This window comes from Pleurodeles waltl, chromosome 7 (genome assembly GCF_031143425.1).
Source record: "Pleurodeles waltl isolate 20211129_DDA chromosome 7, aPleWal1.hap1.20221129, whole genome shotgun sequence".
In the NCBI taxonomy this organism is placed as follows: domain Eukaryota; kingdom Metazoa; phylum Chordata; class Amphibia; order Caudata; family Salamandridae; genus Pleurodeles; species Pleurodeles waltl.
Window position 1 is genome coordinate 1,483,291,111 of NC_090446.1, and position 26,546 is coordinate 1,483,317,656.

The following is a 26,546-nucleotide window of genomic DNA, read 5'->3' on the forward strand; positions in this document are numbered from 1 at the left end:
AAAGGTACTTTATTTTTATGACAATATGCCAAAGTATCTCAGTGAGTAGCCTCAGTATGAGGATAGCAAATATACACAAGATATATGTACACAATACCAAAATATGCAGTAATAGCAATAGAAAACAGTGCAACCAATGTTTAGTCACAATAGAATGCAATGGGAGCACATAGGGATAGGGGCAACACAAACCATATACTCTAGAAGTGGAATGCGAACCACGAATGGACCCCAAACGTATGTGAGCTCGTAGAGGGTCGCTGGGACTGTAAGAAAACAGTGAGGGTTAGAAAAATAGCCCACGCCAAGACCCTGAAAAGTGGGTGCAAAGTGCACCTAAGTTCCCCAGAGAGCACAGAAGTCGTGATAGGGGAATTCTGCAAGAAAGACCAACACCAGCAATGCAACAACGATGGATTTCCAGACGAGGGTACCTGTGGAACAAGGGGACCAAGTCCAAAAGTCACGATCAAGTCGGGAGTGGGCAGATGCCCAGGAAATGCCAGCTGTGGGTGCAAAGAAGCTGTCACTGGATGGTAGAAGCTGTGGATTCTGCAAGAACGACAAGGGCTAGAAACTTCCCCTTTGTAGGATGGATGTCCCACGTCGTGAAGAGTCGTGCAGAGGTGCTTTCGTGCAGAAAGACCGCAAACAAGCCTTGCTAGCTGCAAGGGTCGCGGTTAGGGTTTTTGGATGCTGCTATGGCCCAGGAGGGACCAGGATGTCACCAATTGCGTGAGGAGACAGAGGGGGTGTCCAGCAAGACAAAAAGCCCACTCAGAAGCAAGCAGCACCCGCAGAAGTGCCGGAACAGGCACTACGAAGTGGAGTGAACCGGAGCTCACCCAAAGTCACAAAGGAAGGTCCCACGACGCCGGAGGACAACTCAGGAGGTCGTGCACTGCAGGTTAGAGTGCCGGGGACCCAGGCTTGGCTGTGCACAAAGGAAATCCTGGAAGGGTGCACAGGAGCTGGAGCAGCTGCAAAACACGCAGTTCCCAGCAATGCAGTCTAGCGTGGGGAGGCAAGGACTTACCTCCACCAAACTTGGACTGAAGAGTCACTGGACTGTGGCAGTCACTTGGACAGAGTTGCTGAGTTCAAGGGACCTCGCTCGTCGTGCTGAGAGGAGACCCAGAGGACCGGTGAAGCAGTTCTTTGGTGCCTGTGGTTGCAGGGGGAAGATTCTGTCGACCCACTGGAGATTTCTTCAGAGCTTCTAGTGCAGAGAGGAGGCAGACTACCCCCACAGCATGCACCACCAGGAAAACAGTCGAGAAGGCGGCAGGATCTGCGTTACAAGGTCGCAGTAGTCATCTTTGCTACTTTGTTGCAGTTTTGCAGGCTTCCAGCGCGGTCAGCAGTCGATTCCTTGGCAGAAGGTGAAGAGAGAGATGCAGAGGAACTCTGATGAGCTCTTGCATTCGTTATCTAAGGAATTCCCCAAAGCAGAGACCCTAAATAGCCAGAAAAGGAGGTTTGGCTACCTAGGAGAGAGGATAGGCTAGCAACACCTGAAGGAGCCTATCAGAAGGAGTATCTGATGTCACCTGCTGGCCCTGGCCACTCAGAGCAGTCCAGTGTGCCAGCAGCACCTCTGTTTCCAAGATGGCAGAGGTCTGGAGCACACTGGAGGAGCTCTGGGCACCTCCCGGGGAGGTGCAGGTCAGGGGAGTGGTCACTCCCCTTTCCTTTGTCCAGTTTCGCGCCAGAGCAGGGCTGGGGGATCCCTGAACCGGTGTAGACTGGCTTATGCAGAAATGGACACCATCTGTGCCCATGAAAGCATTTCCAGAGGCTGGGGGAGGCTACTCCTCCCCTGCCTTAACACCTTTTTCCAAAGGGAGAGCGTGTAACACCCTCTCTCTGAGGAAGTCCTTTGTTCTGCCTTCCTGGGCCAAGCCTGGCTGGACCTCAGGAGGGCAGAAACCTGTCTGAGGGGTTGGCAGCAGCAGCAGCTGCAGTGAAACCCCTGAAAAGGCAGTTTGGCAGTACCCGGGTCTGTGCTAGAGACCCGGGGAATCATGGGATTGTCTCCCCAATACCAGGATGGCATTGGGGGGGGCAATTCCATGATCTTAGACATGTTTCATGGCCATGTTCGGAGTTACGATTGTGAAGCTACACATAGGTAGTGACCTATGTGTAGTGCACGCGTGTAATGGTGTCCCCGCACTCACAAAGTCCAGGGAATTTGCCCTGAACAATGTGGGAGCACCTTGGCTAGTGCCAGGGTGCCCACACACTAAGTAACTTAGCACCCAACCTTTACCAGGTGAAGGTTAGACATATAGGTGACTTATAAGTTACTTAAGTGCAGTGGTAAATGGCTGTGAAATAACGTGGACGTTATTTCACTCAGGCTGCAGTGGCAGGCCTGTGTAAGAATTGTCAGAGCTCCTTATGGGTGGCAAAAGATATGCTGCAGCCCATAGGGATCTCCTGCAACCCCAATACCCTGGGTACCTCAGTACCATATACTAGGGAATTTTAAGGGTGTTCCAGTATGCCAATGTGAATTGGTGAAATTGGTCACTAGCCTGTTAGTGACAATTTGTAAAGAAATGAGAGAGCATAACCACTGAGGTTCTGGATAGCAGAGCCTCAGTGAGACAGTTAGTCATAACACAGGTAACACATACAGAGCACACTTATGAGCACTGGGGCCCTGGCTGGCAGGGCCCCAGTGACACATACAACTAAAACAACAGATATACAGTGAAATATGGGGGTAACATGCCAGGCAAGATGGTACTTTCCTACAGGGCATAGAAGTGGGAAATAACAGCATGCCAGTGCCAAAGATAATCTAAATAATGACAATGAAATGTGAAGTACCACTGTCTTACATGTGTGTCATTGGAAGTATTGTCGAATCACTGCTGTTCTGTTGTCCTCATCCTCATCCTCTGTCTCCTCATCCTCACTGTCTACAGGGTCCACTGCTGCCACACGGCCATCTCCAGCCTCCTCCTCCTGCAGAAAAGGCACATGGCCTCTCAAGGCAAGGTTGTGCAACATGCAGCATGCCACAGTTATCTGGCAGACCTTCTTGGGTGAGTAGCACAGGGATCCCCCAGTTAGATGGAGGCACCTGAACCTGACCTTCAGTAGGCCAAATGTCCGTTTGATTATCCTTCTTGTTTGCCCATGTGCCTCATTGTAATGTTTTTCTTCCCTTAGCTTGGCATTCCTCACAGGGGTCAGTAGTCATGATAGGTTGGGGTAACCTGAGTCACCTGCAAATATCGAGGGACAACATTTAGGCACACGTTATCCTACATGGCCCACACCATACCCATACACCAACATCTACTGGGTGGGAACCAGGGCTCACCTATTAGCCACACCCGGTGCCTCTGTAGTTGGGCCCTCACATTAGGGATGCTGCTATTCCTCAGGATAAAGGCATCATGCACCGACCCTGGATACTTAGCATAGACATGGGAGATGTACTGGTCCGCCAAGCATACCATCTGCACATTCATGGAGTGGAAACTCTTTTGATTTCTGAACACCTGTTCAGTTTGCCGGGGGAGGGGGGGAGCAAATGCTATATGAGTTTCATCAATCGCCACAATTATGTTGAGCATATTTCCCATTGCATAGAAGTTAGCCTTCACTGTGGCCAAATCCTCAACCAGGGGGAAACAAATGTAGCTGCATGTGTGTTTAATCAGGGCAGACAACACTCTTGTCAGCGCTACTGAGAACATTGGCTGTGACATTCCTGCTGCCAAGCCCACTGTCACTTGGAAAGAACCAGTTGCCAAGAAATGAGGCACAGATAGGACTTGCACAAGTGGGGGGATCCCAGTGGGGTGACAGATAGAAGATATCAGGTCATGCTCCAGTTGGGCACACAGCTCTGTGATTGTGGCCCTGTCAAGTCTATAGGTGAGGATAATGTGTCTGTCCTCCATGGATGACAAGTCCACCAGGGGTCTGTACACGGGGTTATGTCTCCATATCCTATTCATCCACAGTGTTTGAAGTCTAAGGGACTGTTAGAAATGGGGTCTTTGGTTGGCAGTCAGGTTACCCCCTGTCCAAGCAAGGACCCTCACTCTAGTCAGGGTAAAAGAGAATCACCCTCAGCTAACACCTGCTTACCCCCTTGGTAGCTTGGCACGAGCAGTAGGCTTAACTTCAGAATGCTAGGTGTAAAGTATTTGTACCAACACACACAGTAACTTAATGAAAACACTACAAAATTACACAACTCAGGTTTAGAAAAATAGGAAATATTTATCTAAACAAAACAAGAACAAAATGACAAAAATACACAATACACAAATCAAGTTATCAATTAAAAAACAAAAAGAGTCTTCATGTAGTTTTAAACACACACTAACACTGTTAGCGTGAAAATGTACCTTGGGTGCGTCAAAAATAACCCCGCACCAGCGAGTGTGTGTCAAAAAGGGCTTGCGATGCGTCGATTTCACTCACGAGCGAGACCATGCGTCATTTCTCCTTTCGTCGGGTTTGGCGCGTCATTTCTTCTCTCCACATCCGGTCACCACTCTCAGGTCCGGGCAGGCCTTGCATTGTTTTTACATGCCCAACGATGTTTGCGTCAGAAATCCAGCCGCATGATGATCCGAAAATCATGCAGCGCAGGTTGCGATCTCACCAGCCTCCATCAGCAATGCTGCATGTCATTTCTCCAGCTCCGTGCATCAATCTTTGGGTCGCGTTGCAAGGGAGTGTCTATTTTTAGCTGCGAAGCCAGCGGCGGGTCAATTTTTCAGCCGCAGAACGGAGTCTCGTCGATCTTTTCCCCGCACGGTGTTCTGTGCGTGGATTTCTTCCTCTTAGGCTGCCAGCTTCTCCTTTAAGGGTCCCAGGAACTGGATGCCCCCACTTGGCAGAGTAGGAGTCTCTCCAGAAACTCCAGGTGCTGTCAGATAGAAGTCTTTGCTGTCCCTGAGACTTCAAACAACAGGAGGCAAGCTCTAAATCAAGCCCCTGGAGATCTTCACAAGATAGAAGGCACACAAAGTCCAGTCTTCGCCCTCTTTACTCTGGCAGAAGCAGCAACTGCAGGGTAGCTCCACAAAGCACAGTCACAGGCAGGGCAGCTCTTGGTTTCCAGAAGTGTTCTAAAGTCTGTGGTTTTGGATGCCCTTCCTATATCCATTTTCTCCTTTGAAGTAGGCCTACCTCAAAGCAAAGTCTCTCTTGAATGTGAAATCCTGCCTTGCCCAGGCCAGGCTCCAGACACTCACCAGGGGGTTGGAGACTGCACTGTGTGAGGATAGGCACAATCTGTTCAGGTCCTCCCCTCCCTCCTAGCAAAGATGGCTCATCAGGATATGCAGGCTATACCCCAGCAACCTTTGTGTCACTGACTAGTGTGAGGTGCCACCAGCCCAACTGTCAAACTGACCCTGACAGGGAATCCACAAACAGGCATTTTCAAACACACAGGCCCGTTGCCACCTGCCAAGTTGTAACCGATGTGCGGCCGCCAAATGCGGCCGCACTCCCGCGGTGGCCATTAGGAGATCCCTGCTGGGCCAGCAGGTGGAAATCTAGGTTCGGCCCTGCCGGCCCAGCGGGGATGTCGGCCGCAACACGGGAGCCGGCTCCAAATGGAGCCGGCGGTGTTGTGGCAGTGCGACGGGTGCAGTTGCACCCGTTGCGCTTTTCACTGTTTGCTATGCAGACAGTGAAAAGCTCCATGGGGCTGTGGCAGGGGGCCCTGCGACTCCCCTTTCCGCCAGCTTTTTCATGGCGGTTCCTACCGCCATGAAAAGGCTGGCGGGAGGGGGACTCGTAATCCCCTGGGCAGGATTACAACCGCCGGGACCAACGTGGCTGTAAACCACCAGTCCCGGCAGTGCGACCGCAGCACTTCCGCCGTGGTCATAATTAGCAGGATTGTACTGCCAGTCTGTTGGCGGTTCAATCGTCAGAACAGCCCTGGTGGTCTTTGACCACCAGGGTTGTAATAAGGGCCATAATCCTAAAATCAACTTTACTAAAAGATGTATTTTTAAATTGTGAGCCCAGAGACCCCAAACTCCACATGTCCATCCGCTCCAAAGGGAATCTACAATTTAATCATATTTAAAGATAGCTCCCATGTTAACCTATGAGAGGGACAGGCCTTGCAACAGTGAAAAACAAATCGGCGGGAGCACCGCCGACAGACCGGCGGTGCCCCGCAGGGCATTCTGACCGCGGCGGTTTGGCCGCGGTCAGAAAGGGTAAACCGGCGGTCTCCCGCCGGTTTACCGCTGCCCTTAGAATCCCCCATGGCGGCGCAGCTTGCTGCGCCGCCATGGGGGATTCTGACACCCCCTACCGCCATCCTGTTCCTGGCGGTTCGCCCGCCAGGAACAGGATGGCGGTAGGGGGTGCCGCGGGGCCCCCGTAAGAGGGCCCCACAAAGTATTTCAGTGTCTGCCTAGCAGACACTGAAATACGCGACGGGTGCAAGTGCATCATCTGGCAGAGGAGCAGAGGCACCAGTGACGGAGGGAGCTGCATCCCACAGGACCCAGGAGGCAGAGTCCACCGACGCTGAGGGCACCAGTGGGACAGAGGGCAAGGGGAGCACCACGGCGGAGACAGGAGGGGACAGTTCGGACACAGATACCGCCTCCGATGGAAGCGCCCTGGTGGTGGCGGACACCTCAATGCCCACCCCAGCTACAGGTACAGCCGCCAGCCCCATACCAGCACCACCCTCCCAGCAGCCCCTCAGCGAGTTGCCCATGCCCGCCCACCCAGGAGGGTCGGCATCTCCTTTGCCCCAGGCACCTCAGGCCCGGTCCCAGTGAGCCCTGCTGCCCTGAGTGAGGAGGCTATTGACCACTACCAGCATCACCACCACACCTAGCAGAACACACACCTCTCTGGCAGACATCTCCACAACAGCCATGCACACGTCCCCTGTGTCTTCTCCCACTGTGTCTGTCACCGCCTTCCCAAGGTACACAAATGCAAGCACTGAGACAACCAACAGCCATCCACCTCACAACAGCATCCAGCCCATGCACCTGCACCGAAACACAGCAGACAGACACCTCCTACAACCACTCCCTCTTCCTCCACTCCCAAACCTTCTCCCTCTTCCCACCCCAATGTCCCTAACACGTTTTTCCTCTCCGCCATTGACCTCTTCCCTACCCATCCCACCCCGTCCTTTACATCTGGCCGGGGTGGCAAAAACCCAGGCAAGCACCTCAGCCACCCAGTCCACTGGCCCAGTAGTCTCCACACCCACTCGTGGTGGGAAAGGATCCAGGCCACCAGGCAGCCTCAAGGAAAGGGTGCCTGCTACAGCTGCGGGACAGAAGACCAAGGAGCCAGTCCCAGCTGCTGCCAGGAAGGGCAAGGAGCCAGCCCCAGCTGCTGCCAGGAAGGCCAAGGAGCCTGCCCAGCTGCTGCCAGGAAGGGCAAGGAGCCAGCCCCAGCTTCTGCCAGGAAGGGCAAGGAGCCTGCACCAGCTGCTGCCAGGAAGGGCAAGGAGCCTGCCCAACCTGCTGCCAGGAAGTGCAAGGAGCCTGCCCCAGCTGTTGCCAGGAAGGGCAAGGAGCCGGCAGGAAGGACAAGGGGCCTGGTGCAGGGACTCAGACGGAGCCCCCACCACCAACCCTGGTTGTGCAGCCGCCCGAGGCTGCAGGGGACGGGCAGGAGCTTCCCCCCACCACCAACAGCAGCAGCACCACCACCAGCGGGCAGCCGTTCGAGGCTGCAGGCGATGGGCACGAGTTTTCGCCCACTACCAGCAGCAGTAGCAGCACCACCACCACCTGTCGGCAGCTGTCCGAGGCTGCAGGGGATGGGCTGGAGCCTCCCCCACCACCAGCAGCAGCAGCACCACCACCAGTGGGCAGCCATTCGAGGCTGCAGGGGATGGACAGGAGCTTCCCCCCACCACCACCAGCAGCAGCAGCACCACCACCACCAGTGGGCAGCCATCTGAGGCTGCAGGGGATGGGCCAGAGCCTCCCTTCACCAGCAGCACCATCACCACCACCAGTGTGCAGCCGTCCGAGGCTGCAGGGGAGGGCTGGAGCCTCCCCCCACCAGCGGCTGCAGCACCACCACCACCAGTGGGCAGCCATCCAAGGCTGCAGGGGATGGGCTGGAGCCTCACCCCACCAGCGGCTGCAGCAGCACCACCACCGAGCAGCCGTCACCGCCGGCAGACAGTATGTAGTCCTGCCTCCATGGGCTGCTGTGCGGCCTGCCCCCTGCAAATCCAGTGGGTAAGACACCTACCAACCCCAGCCTCCACAGGATCAAGAGCACAGGGCACGATGCCCCCTCCAGAACCAGTGGGGAAGACACCCACCAACCCCAGCCTCCCCAGGATCAAGAGCACAGGGCACGATGCCCCCTCCAGAACCAGTGGGGAAGACACACACCAACCCCAGCCTCCCCAGGATCAGAAGCACAGGGCACGATGCTTCCTCCAGAGCCAGTGGGTAAGACACCCACCAACCCCAGCCTCCCCAGGATCAAGAGCACAGGGCATGCTGCCCCCTCCAGAACCAGTGGGGAAGATACCCACCAACCCCAGCCTCCCCAGGATCAAGAGCACAGGGCACAATGCCCCCTCCAGAACCAGTAGGGAAGACACCCATCAACCCCAGCCTCCCCAGGATCAGAAGCACAGGGCACAATGCCCCCTCCAGAAGCAGTGGGTAAGACACCCACCTGAGAGACTGTGTCCTTGCCCTCCCCAGGACAGAGCACAGGGCCTGTTGCCCCCTCCAGAGCATATGGGCAAGTCACCCACTTGAGAGACTGTGGCCTTGCACTCCCCAGGACCAAGCACGAGGCATGTTGCCCCCTCCAGAGCATGTGGGCAAGTCACCCACTTAGACTGTGGCCTTGCACTCCCAAGGACCAAGCACAGGGTATGTTGCCCCCTCCAGAGTATGTGGGCAAGTCACCCACTTGAGAGACTGTGGCCTTGCACTCCCTAGGACCATGCACAGGGCATGTTCCCCCCTCCAGAGCATGTAGGCAAGTCACCCAATTGAGAGACTGTGTCCTTGCAATCCCCAGGACCAAGCACGGGACATGTTGCCCCCTCCAGAACCAGTGGTATTGTTCCATCTGCCGCTGAGGTGCCCCCCGTTCCCCGTCCCCCTGAGGTGCCTGCCTATTTTCCAGCTGATGCCCCTGCAGTGCTCTCTTCGTGTTGGTGCAGGTGACAAGGGGGGTCTTGGACTTTGGTCTGTGGCCCTGTGGCCCAAGTACAATGAGGACTGAGCTGTGTCCCTTGAACTGTACATATGTATATACCATTACATTGCATTTTTGTATTTATACTGTGTTGTTTTTATTACACTCACTTTGGCACATTCCTGTTGCCCTTTTTATTATTCCTCAGCGGTGTGGGGTATATATGTTTTATTACTGCAGCTGATTGTGTGTATGGTGTGTTGCGTGTGTGTGTCACTCTCTTTTTCCTACCCCCTCCCCTGTGTGCTAGGTGGCTGTACTCACTGCATGTCTTCGCCGTCGTTGGTGTTCATGGTGGAGCAGGACGTAGAAAATCATTGGAAATATTTGCAGTTCGGGCTCCATGGCGGTGTGGTTCTTCCCTGTGTTTCCAAAGGTGAGTCCTTTCCCTTCTGTGCAGTGTTTCCGCCAGGCTTTTGATGTCGTTGGTACCGCCCCAGAAAAGGTGGCAGTTTCCTGTCTCATAATACGGTGGGTGGAACATTGACTTCCGCCTGGCTGTTGGCGGCTACTGACGTGGTGGCTGTTGTTTTCGCCCTGGGGGTCGTTGTGGTAAAGTGGCTTTCTTTCTGAGTTCTCACCGCCATGGTCATAATTTGGCAGTTGTTACCACCAGCCTGTTGGCGGTATTACCGCCACTTTATCACTGACCGCCAGGGTTGTAATGAGGGCCTATATCTTGCACTGCTCAATGACTGGTCAACAGACCGATAAGTAATTGATAACTGGGCATGTACCATGGACACAGGAAAGAAAAGTATCTTCTATTCCACAGGGGTGCAGTGGCCTAAATACATCTAGTATGGCATGGTTCTCTATAACATCTCGGAACATCCCTCTGTCTTTGCCATTGCTGATTTCAGGCCTGCTGTACCAGTCTAAAGCGGGTCCACTGTAATATTTCAGTCCCCTCTAATCAAAGTTTTAGTCTGATTAAATTCTGAGAGGACAGTAGACAGCACATTCAAGAATTCTGCTTTGCTGCCATTGGTCACAACCTAATCACATTCAAGGGTGTCCCATTGCAACCTTAACAAAGACAAACCTCCTATGTAGGTTCTGCCATATCCTCAATGTACAAAATGATAGAGACTTGCAAAAAATAATAAGCATTTCACTTTTCTTGAATGACACAGATCTGGTTGCTGAGGATTGCTTGTATTATAGGTAACCTAGTGTGCAGTGGTCGAAAATGGAGCAATCCATACAAAACTAACTAATTATGCCTTCAAGAGAGACCTTGATTTGTTTTTGCCTTTGTTTTCTGTGAGTCCAGTTGGCTTTCTCTGGCGCATTGAAACAGCCTTCAATCATTCCTTCTTTTTGTTTATAAGTCCATCGTCATCTGCAGCACCCACCATTCTCTCCTACGGTCTGGTCCCTTGCCATTGAGACCTTTTGGCCTGTGTCCAGCATCTCAAGGAATTTTTCCAGGTCCAGATGTTCGAAAATACCCTATTCTGGCCATTAATTGTGATCAATATAGTAGCTGGTTGGAGCAATCAGTGTCGAAAGTGTCATTTCCTATACTGCAGGTGTAGCACCAGTGACATCATCCGTTTCATATTAGCCTTTAACAAGAAGTTAGCTGCAATGAAAGTCTCCTAAATTTGATGCAAAAATAGTTTTTTGTGCTTTTTCACTAATGAGATGACCTACCATTTCTACTGGTGGCTGAGAAAACACGTAATGATGACCCTGTGGGTGTCTTGTTCACATTTATGCTGCCAGTTTATTCTGTGTCCCTCTGCAACTCCAGCTGGAGAGAGAATTCACAATGTAACAGGTCCAAGAGGAACATCATCAATTGTACCAGATCCGTCTGTTCCAGACCTTCACCCACACCTAGAAAGCTGACATTATTTCTCTAACTCCCGACTTCCAAGTCCACTAGTTACTACTGAATGTTCGCTAAACTGTGGTCCCCAGGCTGGACCCATATGCACAATTCCCAGTTGCTGTTGTACTTCCTGTAACCACCTGTCAGAGACATCCAGACTGGACTGCCATAATAGATTTCATTTGATCAAATTTTTCCTTCACCAACATAATGTCATTGTTATTGTGGTAAGTTGGGCACCAGTGTGATTTTGTCCATGGTGAAAGCTGGGACCAGCAGTTGTTCAGACTTCTTCTGGGTCCCGGCTACCACTTCAGAAAATAGCAACTTCCTCTGGGATTAACACAGGGCTTGAAAGGCATCAGAGTAGCAGGGCAATCACATTACATGATAAGCAAGTACAGCATCGGACTACGTTGCAACAAAAGATGAATAGGGTACACAGTCAGGCCCAAAAGACAGAGGCCCTCATTACAACATTGGTGGTAAATGCAGCTTACCGCCTTGCAGAAGACTGCCAACACACTGCTGCGGCTGCGGAATTCTGCCACAGCTATTACGACCCACAGCTCAGAAACCGCCAAAATCTAGACATCCACACAAGTCCGCCACACCAAAGGTCAGTGATAAACTGGTGATAACAAAACCGACACCGTCACGCAAACAGGAATACGCCCACACTATCACCACCCACGAATCCACGCAGCGGTATTTCAATTGCGGTATTCCATTGGTGGTACACACCGCTGCGCTCAAAATACACACACATTTACAAAATACTCCCACATTGGACAAATCAAACTACACACACCTGATGCACATACACACACCACTCCCACACACCCAATACAATATAAAACACCCACCCACATTACCCACAAACCTTTACTGCCAAAAAAAGTTTGAAGAAGGCCAGAGAGACAGCAAAGCAAAGACAACACGAGCATACAGAGGCACACAACACCATCATACATACACATCAACGCACAAAACACCACACACCCCTAAACATCACCTCAAACATTACAACACACACAACCTCACACATCACCCACACCATCCCATGGCACAGCGAAGACACCCCAAGTTTTCTGAGGAGGAGCTCAGGGTCATGGTGGAGGAAATCATCCGGGTAGAACCACAGCTATTCGGATCACAGGTGCAGCCTACCACCATAGCTAGGAAGATGGAGCTATGGCGCAGAATCGTGGACAGGTTCAACGCAGTGGGACAGCACCCAAGAACACGGGATGACATCAGGAAGAGGTGGAACGACCTACGGGGGATGGTGTGTTCTGTGGTCTCAAGACACCACATTGCAGTTCAGAGGACTGGTGGCGGACCCCCACCGCCTCCCCCACAACTAACAACATGGGAGGAGCAGGTCTTGGCTATAACTGCATCCTGAGGGCCTCACAGGAGTAGCTGGAGGAATGGACTCTGGTAAGTTAAATCTTTAACTACTTCATCCCCCACCCTACCTGCATGCTATCACATACCCCCACCCTCGCCCTCACCCCTATCACTCCAACTCCTCACATATGTCCCACTATCACAAACTACACATCCCAACACCAAGCCCTGCATGCAACAACAAAGCATGGACACCCATCACCAATGCATGTCCACTACACATACCCACACAGACCCCTAAACAATTATCACACAAGGTCCTACTCAGGAATGGAAGAACTGGGGTACAGGGTCACCCACCCATTGTACACCATGACACACACAGATGCAATACTCATGCCTTTACACCCCTGCAGGACCGCTACCCAATGTCACTGGACAGGAGGTTCCAGACATGTCCACTCCACCCACAGAAGAGGCCCACAGTGATGACAGCAGCTCTGTCCAACTGGATCTAGATGACCAGCCCGGCTCATCTGGAACCTCAGGACAGTTGGTTCCCCTGACACAGTCACAGCCCACCACAGAGCCTCCCACATCAGGAAACACCAGCACAGCACCCATCCAGAGAACCCATACCTCTGTCCCCAGGACACATCAAGCAGCAGTATGACCACCACTACAGGGAACCCAGGCTAACCCACCACCCCAAGAACAACAGGGACCTGGGGGCAGTGGTAGTGGGCAAACGGTTCAGGGGACAGAGGCCCAGGAAAACTGGGGAACTGGGAGGGCTGCTGTGCGACAGGGGGAGGACAGGCCCAGGGAACCCACTCTCCACGAGGCCCTCTCCAACATCATGGGAGCCTACCATCATTCCCAGTAGACGATGGCAACGGTACTGGCCAAGTTTCAGGAGACCCAGTGGCTGCAGGAGGAACAGTATTTTGGGTTCAGGGAGGAACTCAAATCCATCAATTCCACCCTGGGCACCATTGTAGGGGTGCTGAAGGACCTCGTGAACACCAGGAGGGACACTGTGGCACAAAAAGGGGCCCCTGACACTAGCCTAGATGATGAACTGCCCACCACCTCTGTCGGTGCTAGTGGACAGGAGGCAACGCCACAGGACCATGAAACCAGCACCCCACCCCCTACAGATGGAAAACCACCCCGCAAGAGGTCCCTGAGATCCAGGACAAAGACAAAGAACAATGCCAAGAGCCCCGCCAAGAAATGAGACCACCCTGATTGTCATCCTTCTGTCCCACTTTGTCACCCTGTCCATCCTTAAACTGCCCTAGCTCCACTTCCTATGCCCCTTGTTTCTATGGACAATGCACCTGTGAGACAAATAGACTGGACTCTGCCATGGACATTCCTCCACCATCACCCCTGACCATTTTACAACCCCCTCCACTATTTAGCACTTAAATAAACACCCTTAAATCACAAAACAATCTGGAGTCAGCCTGTGCTTTCACAATTGTGTATTTGCAATAACTGAGGAAAACAGCAATGTCCATTGTATTGTCAACATACCTATGTCACACAGCTCTAGTCCATGAGGTAACATAGCAGAGGTCACACAGTGGGACCCACATCTGCGAAATCGAAATCGAAGGCAAAGTGACAAATCAGGGTCCATACACCGGGTGAAAGCGACAGACAGATGAGAGGTCGAACAATTTTATCAGATGTAGGAGGCAGTGATGTCTTCTTACCTGTGTCTCACTGGAAGTATTGATGGATCACGGTGTTTCTGGTGTCTATGTCCTCTTCTTCTGCCTCCTCTTCTTCACTGTCCACAGGCTCCACAGCTGCCACAACACCTCCTTCGGATCATCCTCCTGCAGAAAAGGCACCTGTTGTCGCAAAGCCAAGTTGTGAAGCATACAGCAGGCCACGATGATCTGGCCCACCTTCTTTGGTGAGTAGTATAGGGAACCACCTGTCATATGGAGGCACCTGAACCTGGCCTTCAGGAGGCCGAAGGTCCTCTCTATAACCCTCCTAGTTCACCCATGTGCCTCATTGTAGCGTTCCTCTGCCCTTGTCCTGGGATTCCTCACTGGGGTCAGTAGCCATGACAGGTTGGATAGCCAGAGTCACCTGCAAATGTCGAGGGACAACTGTTAGACACACACTAACCCTTAGGGACAACCCCAGACCCAGACAACTATTCACACTGTATAGGGTCCATGTCCTCACCTAATAGCCACACACGGTGCCTCTGGAGTTGCCCCATCACATAAGGGATGCTGCTATTCCTCAGAATGTAAGTTTCATGCACTGAGCCAGGAAACATGGCGTTCACATGTGAGATGTACTGGTCGGCCAAACACACCATCTGCACATTCATTAAATGGTAACTCTTCCGGTTTCTGTACACCTGTCCACTCCTGCGGGGGGACCGAGGCCACATGTGTCCCATCAATGGCACCTATGATGTTGGGGTATGTCCCAGGGCATAGAAGTCACCTTTCACTGTAGGCAAATCCTCCACCTGAGGGAAAACGATGTAGATGCGCATGTGCTTCAGCAGGGCAGTCAACACTCAGGACAACACGTTAGAGAACATTGGCTGGGACATGCCTGATGCAATGGCCACTGTTGTTTGAAAGGACCCACTTGCCAGGAAATGGAGTACTGACAGGACCTGCACTAGAGGGGGGATTCCTGTAGGATGGCGGATAGCTGACATCAGGTCTGGCTCCAACTGGGCACACAGTTCCTGGATTGTGGCAAGATCAAGTCTGTAGGTGACTATTACATGTCGCTCTTCCATTGTCGACAGGTCCACCAGCAGTCTGTACCTCAGAGGATGCCGCCATCTCCTCACCTGCCCCAGTGGATATGCTCTATGGATGAGAACCGCGATCAGAGGGTCAGCCAAAACTGAGGTACGAAATAAACAACTTTATTGCACACATTTGTCAATCCGCTATGTGCCTGTCTTAGTGTGTATGCAAGGCCTACATTGGTGTGACGCATTTAAAATTAATGCCATGTGGCCCCCTGAAATGGCGGCTGCCTGACCTGTAATGTGGGACAAGGGGATATGAGGTAACTGCGCTGGCGTTGTACACCGTCACGGTAGGCGGTCGAAGACCGTGGCGCAATCCTACATTGGTTAACATTGGACCCTATGGGTCCCAGGAGCCAATGACGATGTACGCCGGCGGTGACGGTACGCACCACCGCGGACATGACCGCCATTTTATCTCCGTTCACTCAGTTGATACCTGACCTTCGACAGGAGAGGACCTACACTGCAAGTGCTGCTGTGACCTCAGTCTGGAAGCGACAATGGCTCAAGTGTTTGGGGAAAGGGTCCCTGCCTTCACATCGGAGGAGTTGGAGAAACTAGTGGATGGGGTCCTCCCCAGTACACGCTACTCTACGGTCCTCCAGACAAACAGGTGAGTACACTGTGAGCATGCTGTATGGGCAATGCCTGTTTGGAGTGGTGTGGATGGGAGATGGGAGGGGAATGAGGCGTGCATGAAACGACGGTGAGTGGATGTGCATCAGGGCAAGGGTGGGAACGTGGGCCAATGACTGTGACGGTCCGGACGGTTATAGTTTTTCCTTTTCCCCTGTACTATTCCTGTAGGTCAGCGCCCACCAGAAGAAGGATATTTGGTGTGCCATCGCCAAGGACGTCCGGGCCCTGGGGGTCTACCACAGACAGAGCACCTACTGCCGTAAAAGATGGGAGGACATTTGCCGCTGGAGCAAGAAGACGGTAGAGGCCCAGCTGGGGACGGCCTCCCAACGTGGGAGGGGTGCCCGTCGCACCATGACCCCCTTGATGTTCCGGATCCTGGCAGTGGCGTATCCGGAGTTGGATGGGTGCTTGAGGGCATCACAGCAGCCACAAGGGGGTGAGTACACTCACATCCATCTGATTCAGCATGCATTGGAGGTGTCTGGGTGGACCGTTTGTGAGGCAGGCTCAGTGGCACCCCATCCCCACCAGTGGTAAGAGCCATCTACACCTAGTCAGGCTCCTGTGACTTGCATGTGTACAGCAATCGGGCATAGGCCTTGTACCCCATGTGCCTGTGATCAATTAGAGAACTCAAAGTGCATGGCGTAGTGCAGAGGGCTACTGTGTCTGTAGTGTCCGCCAACGGTAGCGGTATTGCATGCACTGAACATGTCTTTCTACTTTCTTTCCCCCCCTCTTTGTGATCTCCCTGTTCTTGTGTGCATTAGCATCATCAGGCGGAGGAGCTGTGCCACCGGAGCAGGAGGGAGCTGCATCCCACATGGCCCTGGAGGGCGAGACTATGGACTCAGAATTCACCAGTGGGATGGAGGGCGAAGGGAGCTCCACGCCAGGGACAGGAGCTGAGACCAGCGACACCTACTCCTCCTCTGATGGGAGCTCCCTTGCGGTGGTGGGCCCCTCTGTGCCCACTGCATCTACAGGTACAGCCACCACCCCCCCCTACCAGCACCGCCCTCCCAGCAGCCCCTCATCGTGTGCCCCGTGGCCGCTCCCCCAGGAGGGTGGGCATCTCCTTTGCCCCAGGCACCTCAGCCCCTGCCCCAGTCAGCCCTGCTGCCCTCAGTGAGGAGGCCATTGACCTCCTCAGATCCCTCCCTGTTGTACAGTCTACCATTCTGAATCCCATCCAGGGTGTAGAGAGGCAGTTGCAACAGACAAATGCATACCTGGAGGGCATTCATTCTGGCCAGGCAGCCCAACAGTGAGCATTTCAGACTCTGGCCTCAGCATTGATGGCAGCCATTGTCCCTGTGTCCAGCCTCCCCCTCCAACTTCCTCCATCCAGACCCAATCCCCAGTACCTCAGCCTATCCCAAGCACACCATCAGACCCGCATGCACACATCTCAACACACAAGGGTAGCTCTGGCAAACATAAGCACCACACATCCCACAGGCACTCACACAAGCATCATACCCATGCACATATACCAACATCCACTGCCTCCACTGTGTCCCCCTCCTCCACGTCTCCCTCCTCCCTCCCTGTCACGTCTCCATTCACATCTGCATGCACTACATCTTCAGCCACTACGTCAATCACCAGCACGCCCATCACCACACACTGCTCATGTGCACGCACCACCCCCACTACCATTCACACATCCCCTGTGTCCTCTCCCAGTGTGTCTGTGAGCCCTCCTCCCAAACTACACAAATGCAGTCACACACCCACCCAACAGCCATCCACCTCACGACAGCCTCCAGCCCATGCACCTTCACCCAAAGTCAGCAAACGAACACCTCCTACAACCTCTACCTCTTCCTCCACTCCCAAACTCCCTCCATCTACCCGTCCCAGTGTGTCTAAAAAACTTTTCCTGTCAAACCTTGACCTCTTCCCTTCACGTCCCCCACCCCTTCCGTCCCCTAGGGCCCGCCTTTCCAGGTCCCAACCCAGCACCTCAGCCACCACATCACCGGGAACATTGGTGCCAGCAGTAACCGGCTTCTGGAGTGCACCAAGCAGCAGGGCAGCCAGTGTCCCAAGGAGCGAGGCCAAGGACATTCCCCCACCTCCAAAACAAAAGAAGTTGCCCACAGTCCGGAGGGAGAAGGCCAAAACACCTGCCACCAAGGGCTCAGCCAGGACAACAGTTGGGAGGGGCAAGACAGCTGTGCCACCATCCAAGGTGGGGAAGGGCCAGAGCAAGAAAGGGAAGTTGCCGCCAACCTGCACAGCGGACAAGACCGCCACCGCCACATGCACCGCTGCCACGGGCACCGCCGCTCAGGACAGCGCCGCCAGCAGCAAGCTCAATGAGCCCTCCACCAGCACGGCCACTCAGGACACCGCCGCCAGCAGCACGCTCAGTGAGCCCCCCACCAGCACCGCCGCTCAGGACACCGCCGCCAGCAGCACGCTCAGTGAGCCCCCCACCAGCACCGCTGCCCAGTGAGCGCCGCAAGCACCGCCGCTACTGAGCCCGTCGCCAGCACCGCCAGCCGCCACACCACATCCTGTGCCAGTGGCACCACCGCAGCCATGGCTGCCATCCCCAGTGGTCATTCGTACGAGGCTGGTGGTCAGTTCCAGGGGCCTGGACAGCTTCCATGTTGCCCCACCGTGAGTGGAGTGTCAGATCCACTACCTCTGTCCTTGGTAGGATGAAGCACTCTGGGCACCAAGCCCCCTCCAGAACCAGTGGAGAAAGGCATCCACTACCTCAGTCCTTGGCAGGATGAAGCACTCTGGGCACAAAGCCCCCTCCAGAACCAGTGGAGAAAGGCATGCACTACCTCTGTCCTTGGCAGGATGAAGCACTCTGGGCACCAAGCCCCCTCCAGAACCAGTGGAGTATCACATCCACTACCTCTGTCCTTGGCAGGATGAAGCACTCTGGGCACCAGACCCCCTCCAGAACCAGTGGAGACTGTTATCCACTTGAGAGATTGTGGCTTTGCACTCCCCAGGATAAAGCAGTGGGCAAACCACCCACTGGAGAGACTTGTGAGACTGTGGCTTTGCAATCCCCAGGATAAAGCAGTGGGCAAACCACCCACTGGAGAGACTTGTGAGACTGTGGCTTTGCACTCCCCAGGATAAAGCAGTGGGCAAACCACTCACTGGAGAGACTTTTGAGACTGTGGCTTTGCACTCCCCAGGATAAAGCAGCGGGCAAACCACCCACTGGAGAGACTTGTGAGACTGTGGCTTTGCACTCCCCACGATACCTCAATGGGCATGGAGCCCCCTCGTGGAGCTGGCGTCTGGCTGAGGTGCCCCCCCTTCCCCTCCCCCTGAGGTGCCTGTTTTATTTCAATCTGATACCCCTGCAGTGTTCTTTCCGTTTGGATCGGGTATTGAGTGTGGGCCTCGCCCATGCATTTTGGGCCCAGTGGTCCACGGACTATGTAGATGCAGTACATGGACTTGAATTCTTGGTGTACATATTTGTTAATAGTGTATATATATATATTTTTGAATAATGAATTTTTCCTGATTACAATCGTTCAACTCATTTCCTTTTGTCCTAGCGTTCTTCCGGGGGGGGGGGGGGTGAGGGGGTAATGTAATGTTTCTGCATGTATTGGTGTGTGTGTTGTTGTATGTGAGGGTGGGGGTGTTGCGTGTTGCTTGTGTGTGTCACTCTTTTTTCCCGCCACCCTCCCGTGTGTCAAAGGTGCAGTACTCACCGTGGTCGCCGCCGCCGTCAGTCATGCTCCTGGTAGAGGAGCAAGAAGACTATCGCAGGGAGAATTTGGAGTTCCGGCTCCATGGCGTCCTGGTTCCTCCTGGGGTGTGTAGAGGTGAGAGTTTTCCCATCCAAGTCCTGTTTCCGCCGTGTTTTTGTTCGCGTTGAATCTGCCCCGGAAAAGGTGGTGGATTGGCCTCTCACAATGGTGTGGGCGGTACATTGTCTTCTGCCTGTATGTTGGCGGTGACCGCCATGCTGTTTGTTTGTACTGCCGTGGTGGTCGGAGGGTTAAAGTGGCTGTCTATGTTGGCGGTTTCCTCCATGGTCTTGATTCAATTTTTTTTACCGCCGGCCTGTTGGCGGTCTTACCGCCACTTTATTACCGACCGCCAGGGTTGTAATGAGGGCCAGAGTCCACAGATCTCATCAGAATCAGAACTAAAGATGAAGAGACACCAAGGGAAAATGGTAGGTTTCCACTACACTGTTGCTAACAGTAGACTGGGCATTCAATATCCGTATCTCGGTGCAGCCTGATGGCCTGATTTAGGTATTGGCGGATGGGTTATTCTGTCACAATGGTGACGGATATCCCATCTGCTGAAATCTAAATCCCATTAAATCCCATGGGACTTAGATTTCGGCAGACAGGATATCTGTCACTGTTGTTACAGAGTAACCCATCTGCCCATATTTAAATCAGTCCCTATGAAGCTCAGTGTTGTAGTGTGTGTCATCCAAGTACCTGTACAGTATGCCAGTCACCCCCAGCTGGGCAAGGATATGTCTACTATGAAATGCAATTCCTCCCAAACCACTTCACGCAGGAGTGGACCATATACCCAGTGCACATGAAGTCAGGGCAGTAGGTAATTGCTCAGACCTGGCTTACATCTTTGTGCTGATTTGATCTCAGTCCCTGAGACCCGAGTGTCATGTTGCTCAAGGATATATAAGGACTTCACCCTTTCGCCTTGCCCTCCACTTTGGTGGGTGGATGCTATCTCAATCTGTGCCACTGCTCTAGCCTCATTACTCTCCCTTTGACAGGTTCCTCCCAGGCGTCTCTAAGTGAAGCACTTTACTGCCCAAGCATTCTCAGTAGCCACAATGTTCAGTGACTTACAATGACAAACTCTTCAATATGATGATTCAATTGGTGAATGATTGTAGGAGGCTTGTAAGTAAATGCCTCCTTGGCATGGTTACCCCCTGACTTTTTGCCTTTGCTGATGCCAAGTTATGATTTGAAAGTGTGCTGAGGCCTGCTAACCAGGCCCCAGCACCAGTGTTCTTTCCCTAAACTGTACCTTTGTCTCCACAATTGGCACACCCTGGCATCCAGGTAAGTCCCTTGTAACTGGTACCCCTGGTACCAAGGGCCCTGATGCCAGGGAAGGTCTCTAAGGGCTGCAGCATGTCTTATGCCACCCTAGGGACCCCTCACTCAGCACAGACACACTGCTTGACAGCTTGTGTGTGCTGATGGGGAGAAAATGACTAAGTCGACATGGCACTCCCCTCAGGGTGCCATGCCAACCTCACACTGCCTATGGTATAGGTAAGTCACCCCTCTAGCAGGCCTTACAGCCCTAAGGCAGGGTACACTATACCACAGGTGAGGGCATAGGTGCATGAGCACTATGCCCCTACAGTGTCTAAGCAAAACCTTAGACATTGTAAGTGCAGGGTAGCCATAAGAGTATATGGTCTGGGAGTCTGTCAAACACGAACTCCACAGCACCATAGTGGCTACACTGAAATCTGGGAAGTTTGGTATCAAACTTCTCAGCACAATAAATGCACACTGATTCTAGTGTGCACTTTATTGTAAAAATACACCCAGAGGGCATCTTAGAGATGCCCCCTGAAAACATACCCGACTTCCAGTGTGGGCTGACTAGTTTTGCCAGCCTGTCACACACCAGACATGTTGCTGGCCACATGGGGAGAGTGCCTTTGTCACTCTGTGGCCAGGAACAAAGCCTGTACTGGGTGGAGGTGCTTTACACCTCCCCCTGCAGGAACTGTAACACCTGGTGGTGAGCCACAAAGGCTCACCCCCTTTGTTACAGCGCCACAGGGCATCCCAGCTAGTGGAGATGCCCGCCCCTCAGGCCACTGCCCCCACGTTTGGCGGCAAGGTGGAGGAGATAATGAGAAAAACAAGGAGGAGTCACTGGCCAGTCAGGACAACCCCTAAGGTGTCCTGAGCTGAGGTGACTCTGACTTTTAGTCCCCCAATAGGATTAGGGATATGCCCCCCTCCCCACAGGGAGGAGGCACAAAGAGGGTGTAGCCACCCTCAGGGCTAGTAGCCATTGGCTACTGCCCTCCCTGACCTAAACACACCCCTAAATTCTGTATTTAGGGGCTCTGCTGAACCTAGGAACTTAGATTCCTGCAACTTACGAAGAAGAGGACTGCTGACCTGAAGCCCTGCAGAGAAGACGGAGACACCAACTGCTGTGGCCCCAGCCCTACCGGCCTGTCTCCCCACTTCAAAAAAAATTGCAACAGCGACGCGTCCCCCAGGGTCCAGCGATCTCTGAAGCCTCAGAGGACTACCCTGCATCTAAAAGGACCAAGAAACTCCAGAGGATAGCGGCCCTTGCAACAAAGAAGCAACTTTTAAAGACCACATGTTTCCCGCCGGAAGCGTGAGACTTACCACTCTGCCCCCGACGCCCCCAGCTCGGCCTGCGGAAAACTAGCTCTACAGGGACGACTCCCCGGTGACTGCGAGCCCGTGAGTATCCAGAGTTGACCCCCCTCACCCCCCACAGCCACGCCTGCAGAGGGAATCCAGAGGCTCCCCCTGACCGCGACTGCCTGCTTCAAGGAACCCGATGACTGGTAAAGACACTGCACCTGAAGCCCCCAGGATCTGAAGGAACCGAACTCCAGTGCAGGAGTGACCTCCAGGAGGCCCTCTTCATAGCCCAGGTGGTGGCTACCCCGAGGAGCCCCCCCTTTGCCTGCCTGCATCGCTGAAGAGACCCCTGGGTCTAGCATTGAATCCTATTGCAAATCCGACGCCTGTTTGCACTCTGCACCCGGCCGCCCCTGTGCCGCTGAGGGTGTACTTTCTGTGCCTGCTTGTGTCCCTCCCGGTGCCCTACAAAACCCCCCTGGTCTGCCCTCCAAAGTCGCGGGTACTTACCTGCTGGCAGACTGGAACCGGGGCACCCCTATTTCCATTGAAGCCTATGTGGTTTGGGCACCACTTTGACCTCTGCACCTGACCGGCCCTGAGCTGCTGGTATGGTAACTTTGGGGTGCCTTGAACCCCCAACGGTGGGCTACCTTGGACCCAACTTTGAACCCTGTAAGTGCTTTACTTACCTGTGAACCTAACAAATACTTACCTCCCCCAGGAACTGTTGATTTTTGCACTGTGTCCATTTTTAAAATAGCTTATTGCCATTTTTGCCAAAACTGTACATGCTATTGTGATGATTCAAAGTTCCTAAGATACCTAAGTGAAATACCTTTCATTTAAAGTATTGTTTGTAAATCTTGAACCTGTGGTTCTTAAAATAAACTAAGAAAAGATATCTTTCTATATAAAAACCTATTGGCCTCGAATTGTCTTTGAGTGTGTGTTCCTCATTTATTGCCTGTGTATGGACAACAAATGCTTAACACTACCCTCTGATAAGCCTACTGCTCGACCACACTACCACAAAATAGAGCATTGAAATGATCTATTTTTGCCACTATCTTACCTCTAAGGGGAACCCTTGGACTCTGTGCACACTATTTCTTACTTTGCAATAGTATATACAGAGCCAACTTACTACAAGGCTGGCCTGATTTGTAGTAGGTACCTAAGGTACTTACATCTTATACCAGGTCCAGTTATCCCTTATTAGTGAACTGTAGGCAGTGTCTAGAGGTAGCCGTAGCTGAGCAGCCAATGCTTATCTAGGAGACATGCAAATCTCATTCAATACCACTGTAATATTAAATTACTCACAGACATGAAAGAAAATATATATGTTACAAAAATAAAGGTACTTTATTTTTGGTGACACAAATGCCAAATATACCATAGAGACCCTACTCCCTTAGGACGTAAGTAATACACAAATTATATACACTAGTATGCAGAAATGTGCATAAAAACAGAAAAAGTACAAATAGTGAAAATCACAATAACTAGAAATGGGCCTGGGGGAAACACAACCATACACTAAGAAAGTGGAATGCCAATGTCAGTGTCCCACCTAGGCAAGTGTAGTGTGTAGAGGGGTGCTGGAAGTACTAGAAAACACCAAAGGTAAGTGCTAGGACCCACCCCGCTGCCCAGGAAAGCAGGAGTAAAACACAGTAACTTGCCCAGAACACACAGAAACATGAGAACAATTATGCAAGAACCAGAAGAGACTGCAAGACACCAGCAGTGGATTCCTGGACTTGAAGGGGACCAAGTCCAAGAAGCACAGAAGAGTCCAGGGAGAACAGAAGCCCCTGCTAACCCGGATGAAGTTGCAAAAGAAGAATCACTGATGAAGAACAGTCAGTGCTGCACCCAAGAAGATGGATTCGGGTTCCTGGTTGGGGTTGGGGTTGGTGCAGATGATGTGCCATGTCGGATGGAAGATTGCAGTCTGGTTTGCGTCGCTGGAGTCTGCCAACAAGTCTTGGCACATGCAAAGCTCGCGGTTAGCGGAAAATGGCGCTGCCCGGGACCAAGAGGGCCCTAGTGGTCTCTACCCAGGAGAGGGAGTGTGAGGGGGCTCTCAGCCACTCAGAGAACCCTCAGAAGACCAGGCAGTGCACACAGGAGTCCCACAGCACAGGGACAAAGGAGGTGCACAATGAGGCCCACGCAGGCCTACAACAAAGGATCCCACGCCGCTGGAGAACCACTCAGGAAGATGTGCGTCACAGGATAGAGCGCTGGGGGCCGGAGCTGCATGGTGCAGGAAGAACTTTGTGGAAGGATGCCAAAAAGCCTTGGCAACTGCAATACACGCAGTGCAAGGGGGTACTGTCATGCGTGTGGAGGCAAGCTCTTACATCCACCAAAGTTGGATAGTAGGACGTCAGGACCATTGGGACCACTGCAGTCCACCACTCGTGATGCAGGACCCATGCAGCTCGTCAGGAGAGGGGATCCACGCAGCCGGTTGTTGATGCAAAGAGGTTCCTGCTGAAGCAGGGTAGTGACTCCTTCACTCCGAGGTAGATTCCTTCACTCTTCTGGTGCAGGCTGAAGATAGGCTGCCCTCTGAGGATGCTATGCACGACCGGGAAACAGTTGCAGTTGCTGGCAGGAGCTGAAGATACAATGTGGCAGAAGTTTTCTTTGCTTCTTAGCTGTAGTTTGTAGAGTTCCTGGAGGGTTCAGATTCAGTTTCTTTGTTGAGAAGGTGAAGTAGAGGATGCAGAGGATTCCTGCTGAAGTCTTGTAATCCGAATCTGAAGAACCACCCAAAAGAGAGACCCTAAATAGCCCTCAAACGGGAATTGGTCAGCTAAACAGGTAAGCACCTTTTAGGGGAGGGCTCTGACGTCACCTGTTGGCACTGGCCACTCAGATGCTCCCAGAGTTCCCTGCCAACTTGGAATCCAAGATGGCAAAACCCAGGGACCCTATGGAGGAGCTCTGAGCATCACCCCTGGGGTGGTGATGGACAGGGAAGTGGTTACTTCCCTTTCCCTTGTCCAGTTTTGCACCAGAGCAGGGACTGGGGGTCCCTGAACCGGAGTAGACTGGACTATGCAAGGAGGGCACCATATGTGCCCTTCAAAGCATTTCCAGTGGCTTGGAGAGGCTACCCCTTCCAAGACTGCAACACCTATTTCCAAAGGGAGAGGGTGTAACACCCCTTTCCCAAAGGAAATCCTTTGTTCTGCCTTCCTGGGCTCGAGCTGCTTGAGCAACAGGATGGCAGGCAGAAACCTGTCTGAGAAGTGGCAGCAGCTGGGGCTGCCTGGAAAACCTCAGAAGGCTGGAATGGCGATACTGGGGGTCCTCTAAGGAGCCCCCAGAATGCATGGAATCATACAACCAATGCTTGCAAAAGCCTTGGGGTAAGATTCCAACATGTTTGATACTAAACATGCCTATGTTCAGAGTTACCATTATGTAGCTGGACATAGGTAGTGACCTATGTCCAGTACAAACGTAAAATTGTGCCCCCGCACTCACGAAGTCCGTGAAAATGGTCCTAGAAGTCATGGGGGCACCTCTGCTAGTGCAGGGGTGCCCTCACACACAGGTACTTTGCACCCTGCCCTCAGGACTGGAGGGCCTTGCAGACAGGTGACTTATAAGTTACCTGGTGCAGTGTAAATGGCAGTGAAAGGGTGCATGCACCCTTTCACGCAGTCTGCAACGGCACTCCTGCAGAAGCCTTTGCATGGGCTCCCTATGGGTGGCAAAATATATGCTGCAGCCCATAGGGATCCCCTGGAACCCCAATGCCCTGGGTACCTAGGTACCATTTACTTGCATAGAAGGGGGCACCAGTATGCCAATTGTGGGTGAAATACTGTGTTAACAGTATGTACCAACTAAATTTAAGGGAGAGAGCATAACTACTGGGGCCCTTATTAGCAGAATCCCAGTAGACAGAGTCAAACACACTGACAAACAGGCCAAAAGTGGGGTAACCAAGCTAGAAAGAGGCTACTTTCTTACAATGGTACTCATGTCAGCCATCTGGTCTAAGACTACCAGAATCAAGTAGTATCCACTGTTGTGTATGGTGACACTTTACCCACAAGGAATCAGGTGTTCCTCATAGAGCAGCCATAATGTGCACGAGAAGGCAAACCTCCCTGAAGAACAGCATTAATGAAAAACTAGAATGTTCACCTAGCTTGTGGGATGTTCCAGCTGTGGAAGATATGCTGCTGGAGAACAGAGCTTATAATCATTTGCTTTCCTATGCAGAAGGCTCAACTTGTGCAGCAATTTTTTACTCATCTGGGCTGCTGCAAGTTCCTGAAAGAAACACGTTCCCCAAAACATTCCG